This window comes from Dioscorea cayenensis, chromosome 1 (assembly GCF_009730915.1).
Source record: "Dioscorea cayenensis subsp. rotundata cultivar TDr96_F1 chromosome 1, TDr96_F1_v2_PseudoChromosome.rev07_lg8_w22 25.fasta, whole genome shotgun sequence".
NCBI lineage: Eukaryota > Viridiplantae > Streptophyta > Magnoliopsida > Dioscoreales > Dioscoreaceae > Dioscorea > Dioscorea cayenensis.
In genome coordinates, this window is record NC_052471.1 from 9,906,854 (window position 1) to 9,933,875 (window position 27,022).

Genomic DNA, 27,022 nt, shown 5'->3' on the forward strand with positions numbered 1-27,022 from the left:
GATAAGGGATTCTTGGCTTGAAAGGTGGGGGTGCCGCCTCTTTCTCTTTGTTTGCTCCCTTCTTAACCTCTACGACCTCGGGTGCGTGTTCTTTCGGCTTCTCACTCGGAAACCTCCCTTCAACCTCACGACCGCTTCTCAAAGCGATCGCCTTCACATGTTCTCTCGGGTTGGTTTCTGTGTTACTTGGTAAACTTCCATGTGGCCTTTCGGAAAGAGATTTCACAATTTGCCCCACTTGATTTTCAAGATTGTGCAAGGAGGCGGTGTGATTGCGAAGTGTAGCCTCGACTGATTCAAACCTTGTATTTGCCGATTGAACAAATTTAGCCAAGTGCTTCTCCAAATCTGTCATTCGGGTTTCCAAGCCTGAAATTATGTTTTCCACTTGAGGGGCTTGTTGTTGTTGGAACCCCGATGGCCACATGGTCTTCTGTGGTCCTTAATTACTCCATGAAAAGTTGGGATGATTCTTCCAACCTGAATTATAGGTGTTGCTGTATGGATTCCCTTGAGGTCTCATTCCATTACCTACAAAGTCGACATTCTCAACTGAAGAAACATCACTAATGATGATTGGGCAATTGGAGGGAGCATGTCCTCCACCACAACTGGTGCAATTGGTCACGGCTGCAACTCTATTCAAAGCTATAAGATCTAGCTTCTTACTCAAACTCTCCACTTAGGCCGCCAATGAAGTTACCGCATCAATTTCATGGAGACCGGCCACTTTTTTCTTTTCGCTAGCGTTCCACTGGTAGCTATTTAACCCCATTTCCTCAATCAATTGATGAACCTCTTCGGGGGTTTCGCTACCTAAGGTACCTCCTGCCGCCGCATCCAAGAGTTGCCTTGTACTCGGGTTTAAACCATTATAGAAGGTTTGAACAATCATCCACTCCAGGAATCCGTGTTGCGGACACTTGCGCAGGAGTTCCTTGAACCTTTCCCATGTCTCGAATAGAGACTCAAATTCCAACTGCATAAAGGATGAGATCTCATTCCTAAGCTTTGCTGATTTTCCGGGAGGGAAATAAGGGGCTAGAAAAGCTTCTACCATCTCCTCACATGTAGTGATTGATACTCTAGGTAATGAGTGTAACCACTGCTTCGCTTTCCCATTTAAGGAAAATGGGAAGGCTCTCAACTTGATGGCATCATCTGTCACACCATTTATCTTCAGCATGTCACACATCTTGAGGAAGCTCTCTATGTGACTGTTTGGATCCTCATCGGCCAAACCATTGAATTGTGTGGACTGCTGCAGCATATGGATGAATGCCGGCTTTAGCTCGAAATTCTGAGCTGTAATTAGGGGACGCACAATACTCGATTGTGTCCCCAACACTGAAGGTTTGGCATAATCGGATAGTGTTCGTTGTTGCTCATTTTGTTCTGCCATGTTGTCAGATCCTTCTACTTCCAAATCAGCTAGATTAGGCTGTTCTTGTACAAGTTCTTTCCCTTTCCTTCGAAGTGTACGTTCAAGCTCAGGGTCTCCTTCAATCAATATTGATGGATTCCCTCGGGTCATAACCTGGAGCTGCACCAAAAGTAAAGAAAAAGAAAATCAGAACGATGATAGAATAAGAAGATATGAAATAGAATGTGTAGTAAAATAGCTAAGAAAACAAAGTGCAAAGTATCTCTAAACGCCTAACTCCCCGGCAACGGCGCCAAAAACTTGACAAGGTTCCCTTGCTTATATCCCGCAAGTGCACGGGTTTGTCAAAGTAATAATCCCGGATGAGCGGGGTCGAATCCACAGGGAGTAGGGAGTAAAGACACTTAATTTGATTTTTAGCTATGTGGAGTATCAACAATGATAAGTATGGTAATGATTCAATTCTCGTAAATTAAAAAAACAACAAGTAAGAGAGCAAAAAGTAAGGAGGAGCCAAGGCAATCGATAAAGGTGGGGTACTCGGATGATGCTTCACCTACGATAATCGTTTCAAGTGCAAGAACTCTTTATTATGCTTCCTAATCAATGCAATGGTGAGTCGTGGAAATCCTTACCTACATAGTCCCAAATCTAAGGTCAACTATGCCTAACTCTATACATGTCCCGGAGGAAAAATCGAACAATCTCAACACCTCGCACTTGCATAGAGTTGCAATGCGCTCTAGGGATTCCAAGTGATAAATCTCTTAATAGATTTAGACCTAACCCTTTGGTCCAGGCGGAAGGTCTCTAGCCACAATTAAGCACTAGATACTAAGATCACCTCAACGCTTCACTCCATTGCACGCAGCAACTAGGCCCCCGACGGAGGTTCATCCCTTAGACCCATTCACTCTATTATGGCCGCAAAGAACTCGAGGAATGGAGGTAAAATCTATCACGTCAGAGGGGAAAGGGGACGCCTCCCATGCCTCTCGACTCACCCTCTCAACCCTCTCCAACCTAGCTTTTTGTCTCACGCCGTGGTGTGTCACTCACTCACAAGGTTACCAACAAGAACTCTCAACCCTACTGTCACTCTAGGGGAAATGTTCATACAATCAAGTATTCAAGGTTGGAACTCACAATAAACATCAATTTATTGAAAGCATAATAAAGAAGTTCAAAGAAACGAATACATCCTAGGGTTCACAATCACCCAAGTACCCACTAGGGGTTTAGCTCTCTATGGAGCTAAGTACAATCAAAGAAATCGAAATGTAAAAAGTAATGAATCCATAAAGAAACCCCCTCGATGGTCGTGTCGATGGTCTTGTGGAAAGTCCTCTACTCGTCGTCCAAGGATTCCTTTGTCCGGTATAGGATACGCCTCGATCGAAGCTCCCCTACCAACCTTATTCCTAATGGAATCACGATGTCGGAGCCATAGAACCGCTCTAAAACCTTGGCCAATACCCCTCGATACCCTAGCCGAAGCCCTCTCGCAAGTTGGGGAAAAGATGGAGAAAACAATACCAAAATCGGGGCTGAATCGGCTTTAAATAAGGCTGGAATCGGGCAACTCCACGGGCGTGGACGGTACACGCACCCGTGCGGAATTTCCACACGGGCGTGGATAATTTCCACACGCCCGTGTGGATCCTCTGCACTCCTGTTTTCTCTGCCGGCTGTGAACATTACTACTACAGTAATTACTACAGTATTGCTAAAGTGCTCTGCTACAGTCTTCGACCTGAATAACTTCCCAATTCCATACTTTCATCGGGGTAACACAAACAGGCACACGTTCACGTCATGAATCACTTGCTTCTTCAATGATATATATGTTGGTGGGGTTCTTGTTCTTGTATGCATAAGACGGAATGCTCGAGTGTACCTGCCTTTGTGCCCCTCCAAATGGATGTACTCACTCAAATGCGAGGTGGTTGGCACACACTCTAGCATCTCACACCTGTCCTATGTCTTCGCGTTTGAAACTTAGTAAGATCTCCACCAAAATAGGTGCATTATGATCCACATTGGCCCATTTTCTTCATACTCCGCCTCACAACCCTACATGTATAAAAGTAACATAAAAACACACATATTAATGTAAAAAACTGAGAAAAGTAATGCTCAACATAAGGAATGAATGCTTCGCATTCATATCGCACAAGCACTTATCAGGAAGCATTTTGCACTTTGCTATTTTAGTATTCATCACTTGTTATATTTCACATTTTCTTATTCTTCCATCGTTCCGATTTGTTTTTCTTTCTTTGGTTGCAGCTCCACGTTATGACCCTAGGAAACCCTTTGACATTGGTTGAAGATGATCCAGACATTAGAAGGAGAATTCATAGAAGGAGAAAAGAACATGTGTAAGAACAGTCAAATCAAGATGAGATAGAAGGTGAAGGGTCTGATAATATGGCATAACAGAATGAGCAGCAGAGGACACTCCCAGATTATGCAAGACCCGCAATTCTTGGCACACAGTCTAGTATTGTGCGGCTACTAATCACAGCTTAGAATTTTGAGCTCAAGCCAGGCTTCATTCAACTGATACAGCAGTTAACACATTTTAATGGTTTGGGTGATGAGGATCCGGACAACCATATCTAGAATTTGTTAGATGTGTGTGACATGCTCAAGATTAATGAAGTTATGGATGATGCCATCAAGTTGAGAGCCTTCCCATTTTCCTTAAAGGGCAGAGTAAAGCAGTGGCTACATTCATTACATAGAGCGTCGGTCACTACTTGGGAGGAGATGGTAGAAGCTTTTCTTACTCGATAATTTCCTCCCCGAAAATCTGTGAAGCTTAGGAATGAATATCCTCTTTTGTGCAAATGGAATGAGTCTCTTTTTGAGACATGGGACAGATTGAAGGATCTCCTATGGAAATGGCCTTAGCATGGGTTCCCCGAGTGGATGATTATTCATACTTTCTTCAATGGTTTGAATCCAAGCACAAAGTAGTTGTTTGATGCAACAGTAGGAGGTACCTTAGGAAGTAGGACCCCTAAAGAAGCCTGACATCTCATTAAAGAGATGATAATGAATAGTTATTAGTGGAATACTCGAGACGAAAAAAAGTAGGCAGACTTCATGAGATTGATGTAGTCACATCATTAGCAGCCCAGAGTTGAGTCATTGAGCAAGAAGTTAGACACTCTAACTTCTCCTAAAGTTTCGGCTGTAATGAGCTGCACAGGGTATAGGGGAGGACATGTTTCATCTGATTGTCTAATTGCTATTGGCGGTACATCTTCAGTGGAATAGGTGGATTTTGTAGGTAATGCATTGAGAGTTAAGGAAATCCATATAGCAAATACCTATAATCCAGGGGTGGAGGAGCCACCCCAAACCTTTCTTGGAGTAATCAAGGGCAATAGAAGACTATAGTACCACAAGGTTTCAACAACAATAACAAGCCCCGGACATGGAGAATCAAGTTTAAGGGTTGGAGAACCGGATGACTGACTTAGAGAAGGCTTTGACCAAGTTCATTCAATCATCGGATACAAGATTTCAATCGATTGAAGCCACACTTTGCAACCACACCACATCATTGCAAAACTTGGAGAACCAAGTGGGCCAAATTTTGAAGTTACTTTCGGAAAGACCTCAAGGGAGTTTGCCTAGCAATATGAAAACCAATCTAAGAAATCATGTGAAAGCAATCAATTTGAGAAGTGGTTGTGAAGTTGAGATTAGGCTCCCTAGTGAGAAGACCAATGTTGAGTCACCCGAGGTCATGGAGGGAGAGGAGGGAGCCAAAGAGAAGGAGGTGGCACCCCCACCTTACAAGCCAAGAATCCCGTATCTTTCAAGATTGAAAAATGACCAAAATAGGGAACAATACAAGAAGTTCTTGGGTCTAATGAAGCAGTTGCACATTAACATCCCATTTGTAGAGGTGTTGTCTCAAATGCCTCGCTATGCAAAGTATCTCAAGGACCCCTTGACCAACAAGAAGAAGTTGGAGGAGAGTGCTTCTGTGATCTTAGATGCTTCATGATCGGCAGTATTGCAAAAGAATATACCGAACATGAAGAAGGACCCCATAAGCTTTATCATTCCATGCAACATTGGTAACTAGGGTGAAGAAAAGGCATTGGTAGATTTAGGGGCTAGCATCAACATCATGCCTTACACATTCTTTCAGAAGCTAGGCTTGGGAGAGCCTAGGTCCACTCGGATGACACTTCAATTGGGCGATCAAATAGTTAGATATCCGAGGAGACAAGTACATATTTTTTGTGGACTTTGTGGTGTTGGATGTTGATGAGGATGTTGAGGTTCCATTGATACTTGGGAGGTCATTCTTGCGCACTTCCAAAGCTCTTATTGACATGGACAGTGGGGAGTTGACATACCGCTTCACCGAAGCCATGTGATATTCTCTTAAATTTGATGATACTTTATATTTTCATGTCACTACTGTTGAGTTAGTTGATGAATACGTGCAGGAAAGGATGTGTCCGAACCAATTCGAGGGCTTTCTACATCAAGAAGTGGAGAATGAAGAAGTCTTGTCACTTGGTCTAGAGGACAACGTGCAACCTACCAAGGGGATCATGAAGAGGATGGTCCAAAAGAAGAAAAGAGCAAGGAGACATCACAAGAAGCACCCCAAGGCTAATGGGGATGTGCATGCACATAGTAAGGGTGATGGACCCTTGTGTTGTACCAAGCTTGATAACTCTCCCTCTACCTTGAAACAATTATGTGCATCATGCTTTCAAGTTGTAGGTAAGAGGGACAACCTTCATTTATGAGCCCCCGTGAGGTAAGGTCAGGTACGTCAAGCTTAGTGATGTTAAACAGGTGCTTCTTGGGAGGCAACTTAAGTCTTTACTATTTTTCTAGGTCTTAGTTTAGTACTTGCATGAATAAGAGCTTGAGTGTTGGTGTTTTGATTTTTACATGCTATTGCTATGTTTTTCTCGTGGATTGTTGGTGTTTTAGTATGCTTGATTGTGATTGGTGAAAGTTTCTTTGTCGTTTGAGCATACTTTCCAGGTTTCTCTGGTCACTTTATCATAATATAGGAAGACTCTACATGTGTATAAGTTGAAGAAATTTTTTCTAGATTGTCTGTAAATTTTCCCAAGTCATTTAGAGAAGACACACACCTTTTTGGAATTTCCACACAGGCGCGTGTTTCCTTTCAGAGCTTATCCCGAGAGGACATAGGGTCATGTGAATGCCCCTTTGAACAGCCTTGTGACGATCACACGCCTGTGGGTAATTTCCATACGGGTGTGTGGATCTCTGCAGAGTTCTCAGACTCCATCCTGAGAAGATGCAGGGGCTTGTGAATGCCCGGTGGATAACCCTGTGAACAACACACGGGCGTTAGTAATTTTCCACAGGCCCATATGAAACTCTGTAGAGATTTCTCTTCCATCCCGAGAGCACGCAGGGGTGTGTAAGTGACCCTATGAGTACCCTTGTGAGTATCCACATGCCCATATGGAATTTTTATATGAGGGTGTGGAACACTTAGTCATTTTCTCGGGAGGACAAAGAGGCCACAGGGCCGTGTGGGTGCCCCTGTGGGTCACGCACACGGACGTGGAGAATTTCCACACGCCCGTATGGATGCGGTTAAAGGTAACTTGAGCTATCTCGAGAGCACACAGGGGCGTATGTCTGCCCCTATGATGCTCCCCTATGGAGTCAGACAACCATGTAGAATTTTCACATGCCTGTGTGGATGCATAGAACGACAAGAGACGGGCTTTTCTTTAAAAACCTACTCGCGTCTCTTCATTATTTCACTCCCAAACACTCGAGGATCATCTCTCTTCACTCTCCCGACCTCTCACTATCTTTTTAAGGGAATTTTGTTGAGTTTTCCGATTACATTCAAGGATTTTTGTTCTCATTTTGTTGGTAAGCCTCTTTTCCTTTTTTCCTTCAACCAATCTTTATTTCTTTCGATTATTCTAATGATTTTGAATCAATTTCATGTTTAAATGATTGGTGTTTGCTTTTAGAAAGAATTTAGAATGAATTGTTGATATATTTTTGGGATTTTTGCATCCTGGCTGTGCGGCTTTCACGCCTCAAAAATCCACACGGGCTTGTGGATTTATGCCGAGTTGTATTCTTGAGCTTATTTGAGTGATTCATTTTTAATTCTTGAAGATATGGCCCCCGGAACAAAGAAATAGGCTGACAAGCGTTCACACGAGTCGCCTCCTGAACCAGAGCAGTTAGAGTTTGTGATCCCTGAACTCTGGGTTCGGTTCAAGCGTTTATTAAAGCTTAAGTTCGGGCAGTCACGTTTCCCAAACTTGAGTGCACTTAGAAAGATCTAGTGAGGAGATGAGGTGGGTGATGAGGTTGATGAGCTCCTATCAGCCGTTGGCTAGTGTAGATTACTGTCGATTCGAGAGCTATCTATTCATATGCTCACTTTAGAGGTGCTTTCTTCATTCAAGTTTTATCGCTCATACAGTAGTTTCTCGAGTATTGATACTATACAGTTCATAGCATTTGGACAGTGCTATAGCATGTACGTCACTTAGTTCTCTTTCCGATTGGGACTTTATAATGAGGGTTTTCTTGATACAGACGAGTATGAGTAGCTCACAAATGACTACGCATGTAGTTTGACACAGTAGTATGCCTACAGGGCATTGTGTGGACAGAGGCAGTATGAGCCAGAGGTGTCCAAGGTGACATGCCTTTCACGGACAGCATACAGATATATCCATGCCATTTTGAGCAAGTCAGTGAACGGGCGTGGTGACAGCACCGGAGTTTTGAGCTAACAGGAGCTATTATATTTGTACTCCATAGTGCAGAGTGAGCCGATTCACTTGCAACACATTACCAGACTTATCATTGGCATGGGTCTAATGGACGCTATTTAAGGGGTCGAGAAGACGATCATTCCATCCCCCATTGGTATAGAGACGATGAGATTGATGGGCATGGTACACAGGTACAGGCCGAGTGTTTACGTGATGGTCATGTGACAAGGTCCCCTTGCGTATATCCCGCAAGTGCACGGGTTTGTCGAAGTAATAATCCCGGGTGAGCGGGTATCGGATCCAAAGAGAGTAGGGAATAAAAATACCTAATTCGATTCTTAGCTATGTAAAAGATCAATGATGATGAGTGTGATAATGATTCAATTCTCAACAGTAAAAGCAACAAGTAAGAGTGCAAAAGTAAAGAAGGGGGGTAAGGAAATCGATAAAGATGGGGTACCCGGATAATGCTCCACCTAGGATAATTATTTCAAGTGCAAGAACCCTCTATTATGCTTCCTAATCAATGCAATGGTGAGTCGTGGAATCCTTAATTACATAGTCCCAAATTTAAGGTCAACTATGCCTAACTCTATACATGTCCCGGAGGAGAAATCGAACAATCTCAACACCTCGCACTCGCATAGAGTTGCAATGAGCTCTAGGGATTCCAAGTGATAAATCTCTTTCTAATTATATACCCAATCCTTTGGTCCAAGTGGAAGGTCCCTAACCACAATTGAGCCCTAGATACTAAGATCACCTTAACGCTTCACTCCATTACACGCGCAACTAAGCCCCAGAGGAAGTTCATCCCTTAGACCATTCACTCTATTATGGCCGCAAAGAACTCGAGGAATGGAGGTAGAATCTATCACGCCGGAGGGGAAAGGGGATGCTCCTGTACCTCTCGACTCACCCTCTCAACCCTCTCCAACCTAGCTTTGTCTAATGCTCGTGGTGTGTCACTCACTCACAAGGTTACCAACAAGAACTCTCAACCCTAGTGTCGCTCTAGGGGAAATGTTCATACAATCAAGCATTCAAGGTTGGACCTCACAATAAACATCAACTTATTGAATGCATAATAAAGAGGTTCAAAGAAACAAATACATCCCAGGGTTCACAATACCCGAGTACCCACTAGGGGTTTAGCTCTCCATGGAGCTAAGTACAATCAAATAAATAGAATGTAAAAGCAATGAATCCATAAAGAAACCCTCTCAATAGTCGTGTCGATGGTCTTGTGGAAAGTCCTCTATTCGTCGTACAAGGATTCCCTCGTCCGGTATAGGATACGCCTCGACGGAAGCTCCCCTACCAACCTTCTTCCTAAGGAATGACAATGTCAGAGCCATAGAACCTCTCCAAAACCGTGGCCAATACCCCTCAAAACCCTAGCCGAAGCCCTCCCTCAAGTTAGGGAAAAGATTGAGAAAAGAATAATAAAATCGGGGCTGATTGGGCTTTTAAATAGGGCTGGAATCGAGCGACTACACGGGCGTGGATGCTTCACGCGCCCGTGGGGAATTTCCACATGGGCGTTGATAATTTCCACACGCCCTTGTGGATCCTCTGAACTCCTGTTTTCTCTGCCGGCTGTGAACAGTGCTGCTACAATACTTTCTACCGTGTTGCTGCAGTTCTCTGCTACAGTATCCGGCCTGAATAGCTTCCCGAATCCATACTTTCATTGGAGTAACACAAACGGGCACACGTTCACGTCGTGGATCATTTGCATCTTCAATGATAGGCACGTTGGTGAAGCTCTTGTTCTATGTGCATAAGTCAGAATGCCCTGTGTGACTGCCTTTGTGCCTCTCCAAATGGATGTGTGAACTCGAATACGAGGAGGTTGGCACACACTCTAGCATCTCACATCGACCTATGTCTTCGCGTTTGAACCTTAACAAGATTTCCTCCAAAATCGGTGCATTGTAATCCACATTGCCTTCTTTCCTTCATACTTGGCCTCACAACCCTACCTACATAAAAGTAACATAAAAACACATATATTAGTGTAAAAACCTGAGAAAAGTAATGCTCAACATAAGAAATGAACGCTTCGCATCCATATCGCACAAGCACTTATCATCATGCCCCCACCAGAGATGACCGAGGGAGAGGGAGATGCAGCCGAGGGATCTCAGCCTACGCAAGAGCCGCATTGGCAGCATATGGAGACCGATGCACCCATACAACACAGAGCCACCACCAGTGTAGATCTTTTCTCCTTCTCAAGCCCATGATCATTTTGAGAGGCTCAATAGTGCTATAGGGGGTACTACAGGCAGATCTAGCTAAGGTTCACGTGACATAGGCAGCGAACCATACAAAGGTAATGGTATGTCTCGAACACTACAGTAGATCTTAGAGCGAGACGTGACCTCCCCATTCGCGAGGAGACCCCGGATTCCTCCAGCATCCCTAGCACCACTAGTTGCATCACCACCACCACTAGCGCCAGTTGATCCACTCATAGCAGCAATAGAGCTGACCGAGTAGGACACTAATGCTTGAGGCGTCTTTATCTTTGTTTGTCTTATGTTTTTTGTATTTTTATATCTGCATCTTATTTTGCACTTGTACTACTCAGAAAGGATCTTCCTTCTGAATTTATCTTTTATTTTTAGTTACTTCGAGTTGTATTTCATTTTCATTTCTTTATAGACTCGAGTTATTTTGTTTTTGTTGAGCTTCACTGAACCCCCTTCTGTATACGTGTAGATGGTCTTGTGTGTCTGGAATTTGAGGAATAGTTATTGGCACGGTCAATGTGACATTCACATGGCTGTGTGTGCTCTTCAACCCGTTGGAACTCAACTCTCAATGAATAAAGCTCCATCAAACATACCATTATGCATTCATGGGAGTATTGTTTCAATTACCCATCTCTACACATGTTTTTGATTGTTATACTTCTTTATTATGCTTGCATGTGAACATTGAGGGCAATGTACATCATAATTATTGTGGTGGGTGTGGGGTGTGGGGGAGTTCACATTACACATGTTCTATACTTATGCATTCAATGTTTATGCTCATGTAGCCAATGGCGGTTCACCTTAGTTGCAATGGTTGTATTCTTGAGTTTAGGAGAATTTTTAACATTGAATGTTCTCATGCTCGTTTTTTTTTTTTTTTTTTTTTAGGAACTTTTTGCCCGATTGACACTTAGTGCGATGCTCACTCATTTAAACCTTCTGGAAAACTCAATTTTGATGTTTAAAGGGACTATTTTAGTTTGTTTCTTGTTTTAATTTCTCTAAAAAAAGGTTGAATGGATGAAAACAGAAAAAAATATAGATATGTTCTTTGTTTGTGCAGTGGAGATGGAAATAGCTACCACTTTTGAAGTATGAAGCTATTCTCATAAGTCGGATACTAGTTATGTCCTAGTGAGGGAAAAAGCTTTCTTATGGGATGAGTGAAAGCTATTACACCGGTAGAAAGGGCTACCACCTCAAAAGTGTGAAAGCCACCTCAGCGGCTGCTTCAGAAAGGGGGCTGCCTTAAAGGATGTGTGAAGCTACTACCTTCTCTTCTCTTTTTGTTCATAAATAAGTCCCTCTCACTTAGAGCTTTGACGAGTATATGTTGGGTTGATTTAAGTGAGTTTACACACACTGCACAATATTAGGTTTGTTGTCCTTTTTGATTCGAGTTTTTAGCTAGAGCATTGATTTTTCTTATTTGGTGTTGAAATTTCTCCTTACTTGTAGAATGCTTCCCTTGCATGCTCTTGGTGAACCTAAGGCCAAGCAGTTTCAATTTTCCTTCCTATATGCTTTAATGTTTTATTTTTGCTTGAGGACAAGGAAAAGCTTAAGTGTGGGGGAGTTTGATAAGTGCTTGGGTATAAGTAATACAAAGTATTCTTTACTTACATTGAGCATTACATTTTCTCAGATTTTATCTATTATTCATGTGTTTTATGTGTTTTTGTTGTTCATATAGGGTTGTGGAGACAATTGTGGAAGAAAGGAACCAAAAGTAGATCATGGATGCATTTGTTGATGAATTATTGGGGTGACAAAATGTAAAGACACAAGTTGTGCTCAAAGACATGTGAGTGTGTGCCAATCTTCATTATGCTTGAGCGAATATACAATTTGGAGGGGCACAAAGGCAGTCACACCCATGTGTTTCAACTTGTGCAATATTAACAAGATCTTCATCAATGTGATTTTATTGAAGACACAACGAGATCTACCACATGGATGTGTGCCCATTCATGTGGCCTCGATGATAAGTGTGGATTTAAGAGTATTTTGGAGAAGTACTGTAGCAGTTTACTATAGCAAATCAATGTACCAAAATTACTGTAGCAGTTGTTGTTCACAGCTTACAGGAAATATACTTCTGGAAATTCACACAAGCGTGTGGAAATTCCTCACACTCTCATGGATACCTGATTCCAGCCCCTATTAATACCGCGATTTTTGATGTTTTGAAGGAATCTCTTCCTATCCTTTTCTCATCTTTTCCTGATCATTTAGAGGTGCTCGCAGTTAGGGTTTGGAGAGGCATCGGCTAGGTCTTTGGAGTGGTTCTACAGCCTTCGACACCGCGTTCCTTCAGGAGATATTTATCGGGGGAACTTTCATCGGCATCGATTCGGTGAGGTATGTCCCTAGGCTTGAAGAGGGAACCCTTGGAGAAGACGAGGTGACTCCACAAGACCGTCAATACAGATTCTGATTATGTTTTGCTTATGGATTATATGTATTTAGATTCAATTTCATTGTGATTGTATATTGCTCCATGGAGAGCTAAACCCCTAATGGGTGCTTGGACTTGTAAACCCTGGGATGATTTTGTTTCATTGATCTTTTATTATCTTTCTTTAATTGATGTTTTAATTGAGTTCAAACCTTGAATGCTAGTTGATTTGATTTTCTCTTAAGGTGACACCAGTGTTGAAAATTTTTATTGGTAATCCTTGTGAATGAGCGACACTTCATTAGGATTTGAGAAAGCTTGGTTGGAGAGAGTCGAGTGGGTGAGTCGAGAGGTAGCGGATCGTTCCCTTTCTCTTCCGATGTGATTTATCCTACCTCCACATTCCATGAGTTCTTTACGGTCATAATAAAATGAAGTGCTAAGGGACGACCTCCACTGGGGCTTAGTTGAACGAGCAACAGAATGAACTATTGAAGTAATCCTTAGTGCTGGGGCTTATTTGTGACTATGGGTCTTTCGCCTGGACCAAAGAGTTAGATCTATATTAGGGAATATGGTTTATCACTTGGAGTCCCTAGAGCATTAAGCAATCATGCACAGTGTATGGCGTCGAAAGTATTCCTTTTCACTGGGCATAGTGTAGGGTTAGTCACAGTTGACCTAAATTTTAGGACTATGTATTTTAGGATTTCCATGACTTATTATACATCAGTTAGGAGACATAATGATTAGTCTTGCACTTGAAACAAAATTCCTAAGGTGAGCAATGTCTAACTGCCCCATTTTCTATCGATTGCCTCTCCTACTATTCTATTGCATCTCTTTCTTATTTTCTTTATTTCTATTTGCATTGATATTTTTCACACCACTCTTGAATCATCTTCACTATAGTTAAATATCAATTCTTGTGTTTCCAAGCATTATTCCCTGTGGATACGACTGCCCACTCACTAGGGTACTTTATTACTTCGATAACCTATGCCCTTGCGGTACACACACGCAAGGGGTGTGTCAGGAATCACTCTTTTGAACATGCATGCTTCACTTGTGGCCCACTTGCTTTATACATGGTACCATTTTGATGAGTGCATTTCATATCATGTTTTATATAGCTCCAAATTATAGTTTATCTTGTCATTATGCATTCTTTTAGAAGAACAATATTATTCTAAGTGTCCAAGCTAAGCACGACTTGAGCGCAGTATGCCCCGTACTTATTGTGGTCTACAGGATAGTTGAGCTATAATGCAAGCACGAGTATGATCCAGGGCAAGTACAGGTGAAGCACAGGGGTGTTTCTTCCACTTGCTTTTTTATGGATTCGGAAGGTTTTTCCTTTCAGGTCAAGCGCAGTTACAATGTCCCTTTCATGAGCATGCTTTGTCTGAGCACAAGTAGAGCATGACCATGCTCTCCCCATGCATTTCTAAGAATTTCTAGCGTTTCCTACACTTAGCTGAAGCACAAGTTTAATGTTCCCTTCACAAGCATGCTTGGTCGAACATGGCAGAGCACAATCGTGCTATCCCTATGCACCTCTCTACCTTGATACTAAGTTGATTTCCCTCAAAGCGGCAAGAGAAGAAAAGCTTTAGCACGCCCGTGCTTAGGCTGTGTTAAGCTTGAAAAGTTCTTTTTATTTCCCAGATCTATGTTTTTATTAAGGAGAGCTTGACAAGGGTTTGGAGAGCCACTTTTGGATATACACCAAAGGTCAAGACCAGTCTTCACCGCATCTTCTAGGGAGACTAAGATAGCATTGGAGGCATGTTTTAGTAGTGGAGCTAACCAATTTGAGTTGTTCTTCGAGTCCAATTTAGGAGATTTTGCTAGAAAGATTGAGTCATGATTTCTTATGTTTTTGTACCTCTTTTTCTCTTTTTGTTATATGAACTCATGAAGGGCTAACCATTCTACGGTGCCATAGGTTATGAACCTTGCTGTTTAGTGTACTTTGACTTACTAGTTCTTAATGATTATGGGCTTTTATTGTGTTTTTATGTTAAATCTTGTGTTGTATAACTTGATAAGCTTGATTTGTGAAGTTGTAGTTGTAAAACTTGACATGTGTTGATTGTCGTAGTTTTATTCATCTCGTGTGAGTGCAAAACTTGATGTCTAAGAGACCCGTAGTCATAATTACAAAACTTGATGTATAGGAAAGCAATAGGTATAACATTACTTTTAAACACGCATAAGAACCTTGAAATATACCTAATAATCTTTGGAAGCAAGTCAGTACACTAATGCACTTGGGAATTAGTCCGGGGCATTACTTCTCATTATCAGTAAATCTTATATGTTTTTGCCTATCTTTCATCCTTCTTATTTCAATTCACTTTAGTTAGTTGAAACCAAACGTAAGTTTAGTGGATCAATAAAGTTTACATGCACACTTCACACAAACCTAAACAAGGGGGAAATGATAGGTCACTCTACTACTTGCCCAGCATAACCCAGTCCAACATCACAGTCTAAGAAAGAAGAAAGGAGAATGGTGAGTAACAGGTGTTACCTAGTAAGTGGTGTCTTATAAGTGCTTATCTACTAAAATAGGAAGTATTCTTTTATTACAATGAGCATTACTTTTATCAGGTTTTATCGCTAATATTTGTGTTTTTGTGTTCTTTTGCGTATATAGGGTTGTGGAGCTGAATAGAGAAAAAAGGAGCCAAAGTAGATTGCAAATGCATTATATTGATGGAATCTTGAAGTGGGCACACGAGAAGACGCAAGTTGTGCTCGAAGACATATAAGTGTGTGCCAACCTCCATTATGCTTGATGGAATATGTAAATTGGAGGAGCACAAAGGAAGTCACACTTATGTGTTCCAACTTGTGCAATGGTAGCAAGATTTTCATCAATGTCATCCTTTATTGAAGAAGCGATGCGATCTACATCATAGACGTGTGCCCGTTTATGTTGCCTTGATGAAAAGTGTGGATTCAGGAGTGTTTTTGGTGGAATGACGTAGAAAGTACTGCATCAAATCATTGTAGCAATTACTGTTCATAGGCCGCAGAAAATCAGGTTCCTTCAAATTCACGTGGGCGTGTGAAAATTCCGCACGCTCGTGTGGATTCCTGATTCCATCCTTATTTAAAGTTGCGATTTAGCCCGATTTGAGAATCTTTCTTCCTATCTTTTCTCCATCTTTTGAGAGGCTTGCGGCTAGGGTGTAGGGGGGCTTTGGCATGGCTTTCGGAGTGGTTCTATGGCTTCGACACCACATTTCTCTTGGAAGATAGTTATTAGGGGAGCTTTTATTAGCACCGATTCGGCGAGGTGTGCCCTAGGCTTGACAAGGGGACCTTTAGAGAACGAAGCTATTCCACAAGACCATTGACACGAATACAGAGTGGGTTTTCTTATAGATTGCATGTTTTTATTTTCGATTTCATTATTGATTGTATCTTTCTCCATGGATAACTAAATCCCCTAGTGGGTACTTGGACTTGTAAACCCTAGGATGCTATTGTTTCATTGACCTTTTATTATGGTTTCCATAATTGATGTCTTTAATTGAGTTCTAATCTTGAATGCTTGTTGATTGATTTCTCCCTTATAGTGACACTAGGGTTGAGAATCTACATTGGAAATCCTTGTTTGTCAGTGATAAACCATAAGAGTTAGACAAAGCAAGATTGGAGAGGGTCGAGAGAGTGACTCGGGAGGTAGCGGAGCGTCCTCTTTCGCCTTCGGTGTGATTTATCCTACCTCTATTTTCTAGAGTTCTTTGCGGTCACAATACAGTATAGTGCTAAGAGATGAACTCCGTTGGGGCTTAGTTGTGCGAGCAACAGAGTGAAATGTTAAAGTAATCATTAGTATCTGGGGCTTGATCGTGACTAGGGATCTTTCACCTGGACCAAAGTGTTAGATCTGCATATAGGAATAGGATTTATCACTTGGAGTCCCTAGAATTTCTTGCAACTTTGCACTGTGTGAGGTGTTCAAACTGAGCGATTTCTCCACCAGGACGTAGTGTAGAGTTAGTCACTGTTGGCCTTAGGTTTGGGACCATGTATTTTATGATTTTCACGACCCATTAAGCATCAGTTAGGAGATATAATAGTTGGTCTTGCACTTGAAGCATTAACCGTAGGGGGAGCAATGTCCGAGTGCCCCACTTTCTATCGATTGCCTTTCCTTTCATTTTATCATGCTTCTCTTTCATATTCTCTTTAGTCTCGTTCGTATTGAATTTATCCACACCATTACTATTTCATTTTCACTTAGTTAAGTAGCAATCGTTGTGTTTCTATTCACTATTCCCTGTGAATACGATAACCCACTCACTTGAGATTTATTACTTTGACAAACCCGTGCACTTACGGGTTACACACAAGGGGTGTGTCAATGTCATTATAGATATAATAGAGTAATAAAGTATTACAGATAGTAGTAACCATAATAATAATAACGTATAAAAGTAGCTCCAAGTATTCAACAAGTTAACAGATAACACAATGTTTCATAAATAGTATAGGTAAGTAACACTTTTCAACACATTGAGCACTACTCAAAATACGGGCTGGCCTCAAACAATTCCCAATCTAATCGTGGCCGTGACTTGCTATGGGACCACCAAGGTGTTTTAAGACTTTTCAAAATTCAAAATGCTGTCTTCCTTGGTGTTGGCCATTGAGATTCCCATGTGGTGACCTCGAGTTTCTCACATACAAGATCCCCTGTCAATGGCTCTGAGCACCTCTTGACTAGGGTAAACTCGGGGATGACCACCATGCCGCCTCCAATCAGGCCGGACCGTGGAACCCCACACTGTAGTGCCGGACTAAAATCCGTTGTCACCATCAAAATCCAAATGCCACAATGCAATTCTTTCCAATTCCAACTCAAGGAATCAAGCATATTATGTGTAAATACGGAAATATACACCACAAACCATATTTCATGCATGTAAATACGTTTACATCTAGACATGTTTCTTTCGAAATAAATATGTATAAGTATACTATCATCATCTTTGCCAGATAACTCCATGCTATATATATATCCATATATATATCAATCAAATGAAATATGATTTATAATCAAATTTATGATAAAAAACATGTAAAGAAATACTATAATACTCTTATTAAATCTATGCAATTAACAATCAAACCACTCACTAAACCAGTCATCTAGCCTCGAGACGCGCTCACTAGTAGGCAATTTCTCCCCCCTTGGAAGATGTCTCGCCACCTAGAATCAAGCAGGGAATCTAAGAACCATAAACACAAAGAATGGAAACTAAAATGTATGCGAATGCAATGTTACATGTCGAACATGTAACTCTAGGGTTTTAGTGGTAAACAACATTATTTTGGACCCAAACGACCTTAAACTGAAGTAAAACTAGTTCCAATGAATACCAAGTATGAAGGGCTTCGATTTGGACCGAAAGAAATACAAGAAAAGAACAAAGGTTTTTTTGATGCTACAGTAATTTCGGCTTGCTACAGTACTGAAAACAAAGGAGAAGAAAAGAATGAGAGGAAAAAGCTTGGATCAAAGCCTTTACCAAGCTCAAGAGAATGAGAGGAAGAGAATAGGAGCATTAATTAACTGAAAAAGCTCGCCGAAGAATTTTGTTTTCAAACATGCTGTTCAGCCAAAAGGAAGAAGAAGGAATGAAAACAAAGGAGAAGAAAAGAATGAGAGAATGAGAAGCCAGCCACGTTGCTTATCTTATCCACATTCAATTCCTTTTTCCTTTTTTAAGACAAAAGAGAAATCACCAAAATACAATTAATAATTGAAAAAAGAAAGAAATGAGTCCAAATGACCGTTTTACTCCTGGTTTTTGACTGGTTTTCACACACATCCTACTGTGCAATTGATAACGCCCCTTGCATGTGACCAACAAGTACACGGGTTTGTCGAAATAATAAATCACAGGTGAGTGGGGTATTGTATCCACAGGGAATAAGGAATAGAAACACCAAGATTGCTACTTAACTAAGTGGAGATGAAACAATGATGGTGCGGATAAAGATCGATGCAAACAAACTAAAGAAAATAAGAAAGAGAGGAACAATAAAATGAGAGAAAAGGCAATTGATAAAAGTCGGGTACTCGGATATTGTTCCTACTAGGATTATTGTTTCAAGTGCAAAACCAACTATTATGCTTCCTAACTAATGCTTAATGAGTCATGGACATCCTTAAATATACGGTCCCAAACCTAAAGTCAACCGTGACTAACTCTATACTATGCCCCGGCAGAGAAATCAACCAGTCTCAACACCTCACACTGTGTAAAATTGCAAGAAGCTCTAGGGATTCCAAGTGATAACCCCTATTCCAACATGTAGATCTAACTCTTTGGTCCAGGCGAAAGACTCCTAGTCATAATTTAGCCCTAGGTGTTAAAGTCACTTCAACAATTCACTCTGTTGCTCACGCAACTAAGCCCCAGTAGAGTTCCTCTCTTAGCACTTCACTCTGTTGTGACCGCAAAGAACTCATGGAACATGGAGGAAGAATAAATCACACCGGAGAGGAAAGGGGACGCTCTGCTACCTCTCTACTCACCCATCTCGATCCTCTACAATCTTGGTTTGTCTAACCCTCATGGTGTGTCACTCACTCACTTGGATTACCAACGCAGACTCTCAACCCTAGTGTCACTCTTAGGGAGAAATCATTCAACAAGCATTCAAGATTGGAACTCAATTAAAGAAATAAATTAAGTAAAGTCATAATAAAAGGTTAATGAAACAAATACATCCTAGGATTCACAAATCCAAGTACCCACTAGGGGTTTAGCTCTCCATGGAGCAAGATACAATCAATGATAGAATCGAAAGTAAAAAAAACATGTAATTCACAGTAAAACCCCCTCGGTATTCATGTCAATGGTCTTGTAGAGTAGCCTCGTCGTCTTCAAAGGTCCCCTTGTCAAGCCTAGGGCACACCTCGCCGGATCGGTGCCGATGAAAGCTTCCTCAATAACTATCTTTCAAGAGAAATGCAGTGTCAAAGTCATAGAAACACTCCAAAAGCCTTGCCAAAGCCTCTCTAAACCCTAGCCGCGACCTCCCAAAAGTTGGAGAAAAGATAGAAGAAAGGATGAAAGATGGATCCCCAAATCGGTACAAGTCACGGTTTCATAAAAGGATGGAATCGGGCATCCACACGGGCATGTGGATATTCCACACACCCGTGTAGATTTTTGAAATCTTATTTTCTGCGGGCTGTGAACAGTAACTGCTACAGTGAGATTGTTTTCTTATTTTCATTTGCAATGAGATTGTTTTCACATCAATTCCAACATATTTTCATTCTAGTTAAATAGCAATCTTGGTGGTTCTAAGCAGTATTCCCCGTGGATTTCACTACCCTCTCACAGGGGTACTATTACTTCAACACCCATGTACTTGCGATTTACATGCATATTCAGTTGTGACATAGATTGTGTTATGTCTTCACTAAAATCATATTGACGAAGATCTTGCTAGAATCGTACAAGTCGGAACACATGAGTGTCACTGCCTTTGCTCCGCTCCAATTTATATATTCGCTTGAGCCCAATGGATGTTTGCATACACTCACATGTCTTTGAACACAACTTGTGCCTTCACGGTTGCTCACTCCAAGATTTCATCAACAAAATGCATCCACTATCTACTTTTGGTTCCTTTCTTCCATACTTGTCTCCATAACCCTAAATGTATAAAAGAACACAAAATACACATGCATGAGTGATAAAATCTGAGAAAAGTAATGCTCAATGTAAAAAAAGAATACTTCGTATTGCTAATACACAAGCACTTATCAGCATCCAGTGCAGTGTTGTCATTTGCTTCATAAATTGCCGCTGCCTTTGATTTTTTCTATCGTGTACTCCAATGGCATTCATTATTTACCATGTCTTTAATTAATTTCTCAGCATCTTCAGGGTATTTATTGCTCAAAGAACCCCCTGCCATGGCATCAATGAGCTGTTGAGTCTGATAATTCAAATCATTGCGCAGCATCTGTACTCTCATTAAAGAAGAGAAACCATGATAAGGGAAATTCCTCAAAGGGTCCTCTAATATTTCATGGGCCTCAAAGAGTGTCTCTGAATCACCTTACCTAAAAGTAGAAATCTCTTATCCCAGTCTCGCTGCCTTGCTTGGTGGGAAATTCCTTGCAAGGAACTTCTCCACCATACCTTTTCATGCAGTGATAGATCTGGGAGCCGAGGAAGTGAGCCACCTATATGCTGCTCCTCTCAAACTGAATGGAAATAACTTCAATCTAATGGCATCATTTGAAATTGAGTTGATTTTAAAGATGGAGCAGACCTGATTGTGCTTGCTTTAATTTTAAAGTTATTTGTTGGCATTTTTGGGTCTTGCATACTTAACTCCTCACTAATAAATGGTGGCCTCTCATAGTCTGACAGTGTCCTTCTTGGCTTGGCCATAACTGAGGGTTCACTACACTCAACCTGAACTTCTTGTTGTGTTGCTCTACTCCTTCCCTTAACCTTCTCAATCTCGTTGTCGGGCTCTACCAAGTTTTCTTGACTTGCACATGTCATAAGATGGGTACCCTGCATAATATTTAATATCAACGATTAAGATTTGAAAAGAGAATAAGAAAAAGGAAATGAAAGAAAAGAAATGAAGATAGATGTACAATAAAAATAAACAAAAATAAAGGAAATAAATAAAAGAAACAGTGGCAAAATCAATAAGCTCTAAGTTTTCTGAGTATTCTTTGTGGATCCCGGACAATGGCTCCAAAAACTTGCTGTGACACCAGTAAGTGCACGGGGTCGTCAAGTAATACCCCTCTCATGCAAGCATGAGAGGGTCGTATTCTCAGGTATCGAGAAGCTACCCTTACTTCCTCTTCACATGTTGTCTAGCCTACAAATTCGAGTGATGTATTCTAGGCTACAAAGAAATAGAAAGAACTTTAAGATGGATGTCTATAGCCAAGGTAAATTGCGGATTAAAAATCAAGGGGTGAAGCTAGTCACGGATGTGGATTCCCCTATGGCTATTAAAGTGAGAAGGATGCTACAACTATCATGCAATTGGTGGTTTGGACCATGAGATTCTCAGGATAGTTCAAACCGATGGTCACGGTAATTGACCCCAAATCCGGTATGAGAATTGATACCAAATTTTTTTTGACCAAATACTACTACGATTGCATTAAAAAAAGGGAAATCTCAAATTAGGGTTGAAACACAAACTAGGTCCAACCCTAATATGAGAGGGCACAAAATACCTGATGGTCACGGTGTATTTGTACATGGATCACGAGTGTCTTCACGGTAAATATTACAGTAACTGCTATAGTAAAGACAAACAACAAAATACTATAGTAACTACTACAGTAAAGCGCAAACAACAAAGATACTACAGTAACTGCTAAAGTGTTGATACAATACCGAGGCTCTAAAATGTAGTTTTCGGTGTCATTTTTTTCTCTTTTTGTGTTGTTGAACTCACCAGGGCATCCTCAAGACTCTGTAACACGAATAAGACCAATTAAACCACACAAAACGGTAACAATTCATCGATCTATACATAAATAGTATAAGATAAATACATATAGAATACACACATTTAGGTGTTTATCATGTTTCTTGTGAAATATGTAGCATGTTTGTTGAGTTATGTTGGTAATAGTCTAGTTTGGAGAGAAATTAATTAATTTGTATCTATCTTCTTGTTTATATTTGTGCCTTGTTGTCTATCTTCTTGGTTTTAAATTCTACTATAAATCAGATTTAATCCTGTTTATTGATGTTTGATACATGAAAATTCAAATCATTAATTACTACAGGTACTCTTACAATTTGAAGATAGAAAAAAATAAAAATTCTAGTGGTCATGAATATGGATATGAGATGTTCTTACTTAAGAGTCTCCTTGTGATCTTTGCATCATTCTAGTATTAGCTACCCTAATTCACATACAAAGATGATATGAACTATAAAAAAAACTGAAAATAATCAAACAAATACCTCCATTTCTGTCGATAAAAGACTCAAAAATAAAAAAAAATGTTCCAATGATGACCATGAATGTGGATAATGATATGAACTATAGAAAACAGGACAACAAAGATCAAATGAAGTTGTTTACTTTTAAAGAGAATAAAAATTCAGATAACTTGTATACTTTGAGGGAAAGTATTGATAAATAAAATCTTGCAAATAATGAGTTCCTTACTTTAGGCTTATAGTAATTCAGTTAATCAATTAGTTTAGCACTTAATTATACACTAAGAAAGGATCATTACTTAAGAAGCACATCAGAATCAAGAGTTTGCATTTGACTTGATCTTCCAGGGTTTATTAATTTAATCCATAACAACAGATTGCCAATCTTTTATCTTCTGTCACAAGCTCCTCAACATATTCATTTGTAGCAAAACTAAAATTATTTTTTATGCTTGTATTTAACCTGCAGTCATGATATTTGTTCATATGTATTATTTTTTGATGTGGTACTTGTTGTACAGAAAGTGAAAGGGAGGAAGATTCGTTATTAAGGTAGCTCGTATCAACAAATTGAGGTACATATATATATATATATATCTATGTTTACTTCAACAAGCTCCTATATATCATAAAGAGGTCACTAGCATATGCCAATTATATCTTCGAGTCATTCCTTTTCCCCCTTAATTTACTACTGAAATTTTTATATATCATAAAGAGGTCACTAGCATATGCCAATTATATCTTTGAGTCATTCCTTTTCCCCCTTAATTTACTACTGAAATTTTTATATATCATTTTAGTTGCTTTTTTGTTTTTGATTCATAAAATATGCTGAAATGATTATTTGATCAACTCAATCAAATGATTCAATGTCAATGTTAGATTTAACCATTGTGTGAATTAAGAAAGCAATCTTTATTTTCATCTCCTTTTCAACAAATGTTTATCCCAAAATTTTCAAGATAATATACCAATATTTGACTACTTTAATCTTTGGTTTTTGATTTCACACTATTTGCTATTATATTGTCATTTTTACATGTACATAATTAGTGAATATGAACACAATCCTAATTTCATTCACGAATTAATTCAGGGGTGCAAAAAAAATTTAGTTGTTAGTTGGGGATTTTGGACTCAAGATTTAGGTTGTTGATATTGTCATAATTTTAAGTAGGAACCATCTTTTCAAATCCCCAAAGGACATGCAATACGTTACTTTTTTTAATCACTAGTGATTTTGAGTATCTGTAAGTTGCATGAGTTATTGCTTACTAATTTTTGTTCACAAACAATTATCTAAAGTTTGGTGTAAGTGAATGTGACACATTCACTTTCTTATCATTTTTCCCAATCTATTACTATTTTGCAACATATTATTTGTTAGTACACTTATATCGGTTCTTGCTAAAACCTTGAAGTGCATATATATATATATATATATATATTTACTACATCCTTGGAATATACCAGTACCTCTTACCAACATGTATTGTACATATTTTTGCCATTCAGGGGATTTATATTCTAAACTACTCCTATAATTTCTAACCTAGACTATAAACCATTATAGTTTTTTTTCGCTCCATTTCTTGTCTAACCTAATTACTTTATAATACTAGCTTCCAATTGTTCTTTCAGTAGTCTTCTAGAAGTTTTAGTAAGCACTTGTTTTACTTGTTATATGAGCATCTATTTTAATTAATTTGTATTATATGAGCATCTATTGAACTAACTTATTTTTCGTATGTGAATATTACTAGTCTTTAAATTAAATTCTTATTTGTATATGTGCATATCCATGTCTACGCATTTGTAAAAATGTAAGAACAGTTTGTCATGGTTGAATTAATTAGTTTTTGCAGCTTCGTGTGTTATCAATGTTGATAGTTTTGAAAGATGCATGCCTCCTTGTTTTGTTGAAAAAAAAATGATTATTAGAACTAATTTTTTGATGAGAGGCAAAACATCAAAAGATCGCACTAAAGATAAATTTAAGTTTAATTGAAAATTTTCATTATTAAATAAAGATTAATGTAGTTTTTTTATGTTTCCCGTTAATTTAATCTTTCAAAACTTTCAATTAATTTTTACATATATTACTAAGAAATAAATAAGAGTTGGATGAATAAATCAAGATTGAGTCAAGAATATATAGTTGTAGTCAAGGGATTTCTCAATTATGCATTTGACAACTCAAGTCAAGACAACATGATTGCTTGTCCTTGTGTAAGTTGTGTGAATGTGCATCGGTAAATGCACGAAGTATTTCTTGACTATTTAGTATGTGATGGAATCCTACAAAGGGTACACTTGTTGGTTCTTTCATAGGGGGTGTGTTCCGTCTTCTGTCTATAATTCTGCAAGCACATTTTCAGCTTCTTTGAACTCCATTCATCCAACCCAAACCTCCCATAGTAGCCATGATGGCATTGGCAAATTGTTACGTGACACCTTTAACATGCACCAAGTTGTTAATGGAGACTTGGAGTCTATTAGGGAAAAATTAAATGATTTCAGTGATGTAGGGCGAAACCCACAATGGGGAAAGTTAAGAACAACCTTCTACAAAAGCAGCGAAGTTTTACAAATTACTTGATAACCTGAATGAAAAATTTTATGATGGATCAAATATTTTAGTTTGTATTTTGGTATTCGCCTATTCCATCTAAAAATGTACGTGTTGAATGATTGGGAAAGCACTTGACCACTTGATTGAAATTTTGAAAAGAAAAAACTTTCCATCAGCTAATATGCTTGGAAGTAGTTGCGAATTGAAAAAAGACATTAAAGATTTAGGCCTTGCGTATGAGAAAATTCATGCATGCCCTAAAGATCGCATGCTCCACTGGGGTGATATAGAACATCAACAAGCTTGTCTAGTGTGTGGTAGTTCATGTTGGTTATCAACTAAATCTAACGAATATTTCACTAATGATGATGAAGTTGTTCATAAGAGATCAGCTAAGGTTTTGGGTTATTTCCCTCTAATTCCAAAGATTGGAAAGGATATTCATGTCATCACGGACTTCTATTGACATGACTTGACATGTTGATGGATGTTGACAGATTTTTGAGGTGTGTGTGAATTATGCAAATATATAAACATGTAAGTGCACAAATAATATTACAATAAGTCTGTTAATAACGTAAGTGTACGGGTAGTTAAGTAATACCTCATGGGTGAGCATGAGGGTCATATTTCCCCAAGAATGACGAGAGTCTCCTATTACTTCCTTTTTGCTTAATTAATAGCCTAAACGTCTACGGTATATCTTTAATCTACTTCTACAATTTATTACACAATACAATTGGAGAATCATTAAGCACAATTAGAAGGAGTTGGGTGGTTGTATGATAGTTTTGTTGATTTTTACATATGATAGGTGTTGAGTATGACAATCATATTCTAGTATTGGACTAGGGGGAATTCAAGGGCCTACTAGTCCCAAACGATTGGCAACCATGTCTAAACACTAGGAACTTAAGATGGAATCTCTTCCAAGCCAGCCTCCTATACTTGCCTTAAGTTCAAGAACATGACTAGAAGGGCTAAGAAAATTATAATCCAGAAGTCTAATCAAACCTTAATCCAGAGATCTAGCAATACCTAACCTCTTAGAGCTTGCATAGATCTAACAGAGCATGGGTCTCCTAATATGGGCACATATCATCCTCATCCACATTGACAAGAATATCATTCAAGAAAACATGCAATGATTCACAAAATACTACAATGATTTATTCAATTATCAATCAAGATCCATAAACAATAATCGAGGGACCTGTACATACAATTCCAATTGAATTGGGCTCTTATGGATCATAAAATAAAGCATTAAAGCAAGAGAGAGACATAAGACCAAAGAATAAATAAGCATTTAAAGAATTCCTAAACTAACTTCCTCTAATAGGTCTACCAAGGTTGAGGACGCGAGGATCCCAAGCTTGAAAAGATGACGCCGAACGCCTTCAAGCATCTTCCTTTAATGATGCCCGTTGGATTATCCTTGAGAAACTCACCAGAATCTACTGAAATATGCTTTAAAGTTGTCTCCAGCTGCTCAAATCTCCAGAACTCCAGCCCCTACCCTATTCAGCATAAGAATCTCTCTTGAAACAAAACATAAGATTTATGTAACATCGGGTCTACCACGGTCTCACCTCTGGCCTTGTGAAGCTCGTGGTGACTAAGTTGTTGCTTGGCCTCCAAGTCTCTCACACGG

At 39.5% G+C, this 27,022-nt stretch overlaps 2 non-coding genes across 2 annotated transcripts; one reads left to right on the plus strand and one right to left on the minus strand.

The window, feature by feature from the left end:
* The first annotated feature begins 905 nt into the window (after window positions 1–905).
* LOC120266352 lies at window positions 906–1,012 on the plus strand. Its single transcript, XR_005538145.1, has one exon. It is a non-coding gene; the product is annotated as a small nucleolar RNA R71 (small nucleolar RNA).
* A 3,192-nt stretch (window positions 1,013–4,204) lies between these two features.
* Window positions 4,205–4,308, minus strand: LOC120268711. The gene has a single exon (XR_005538991.1). It is a non-coding gene; the product is annotated as a small nucleolar RNA R71 (small nucleolar RNA).
* Between the last annotated feature and the right edge of the window lie 22,714 nt (window positions 4,309–27,022).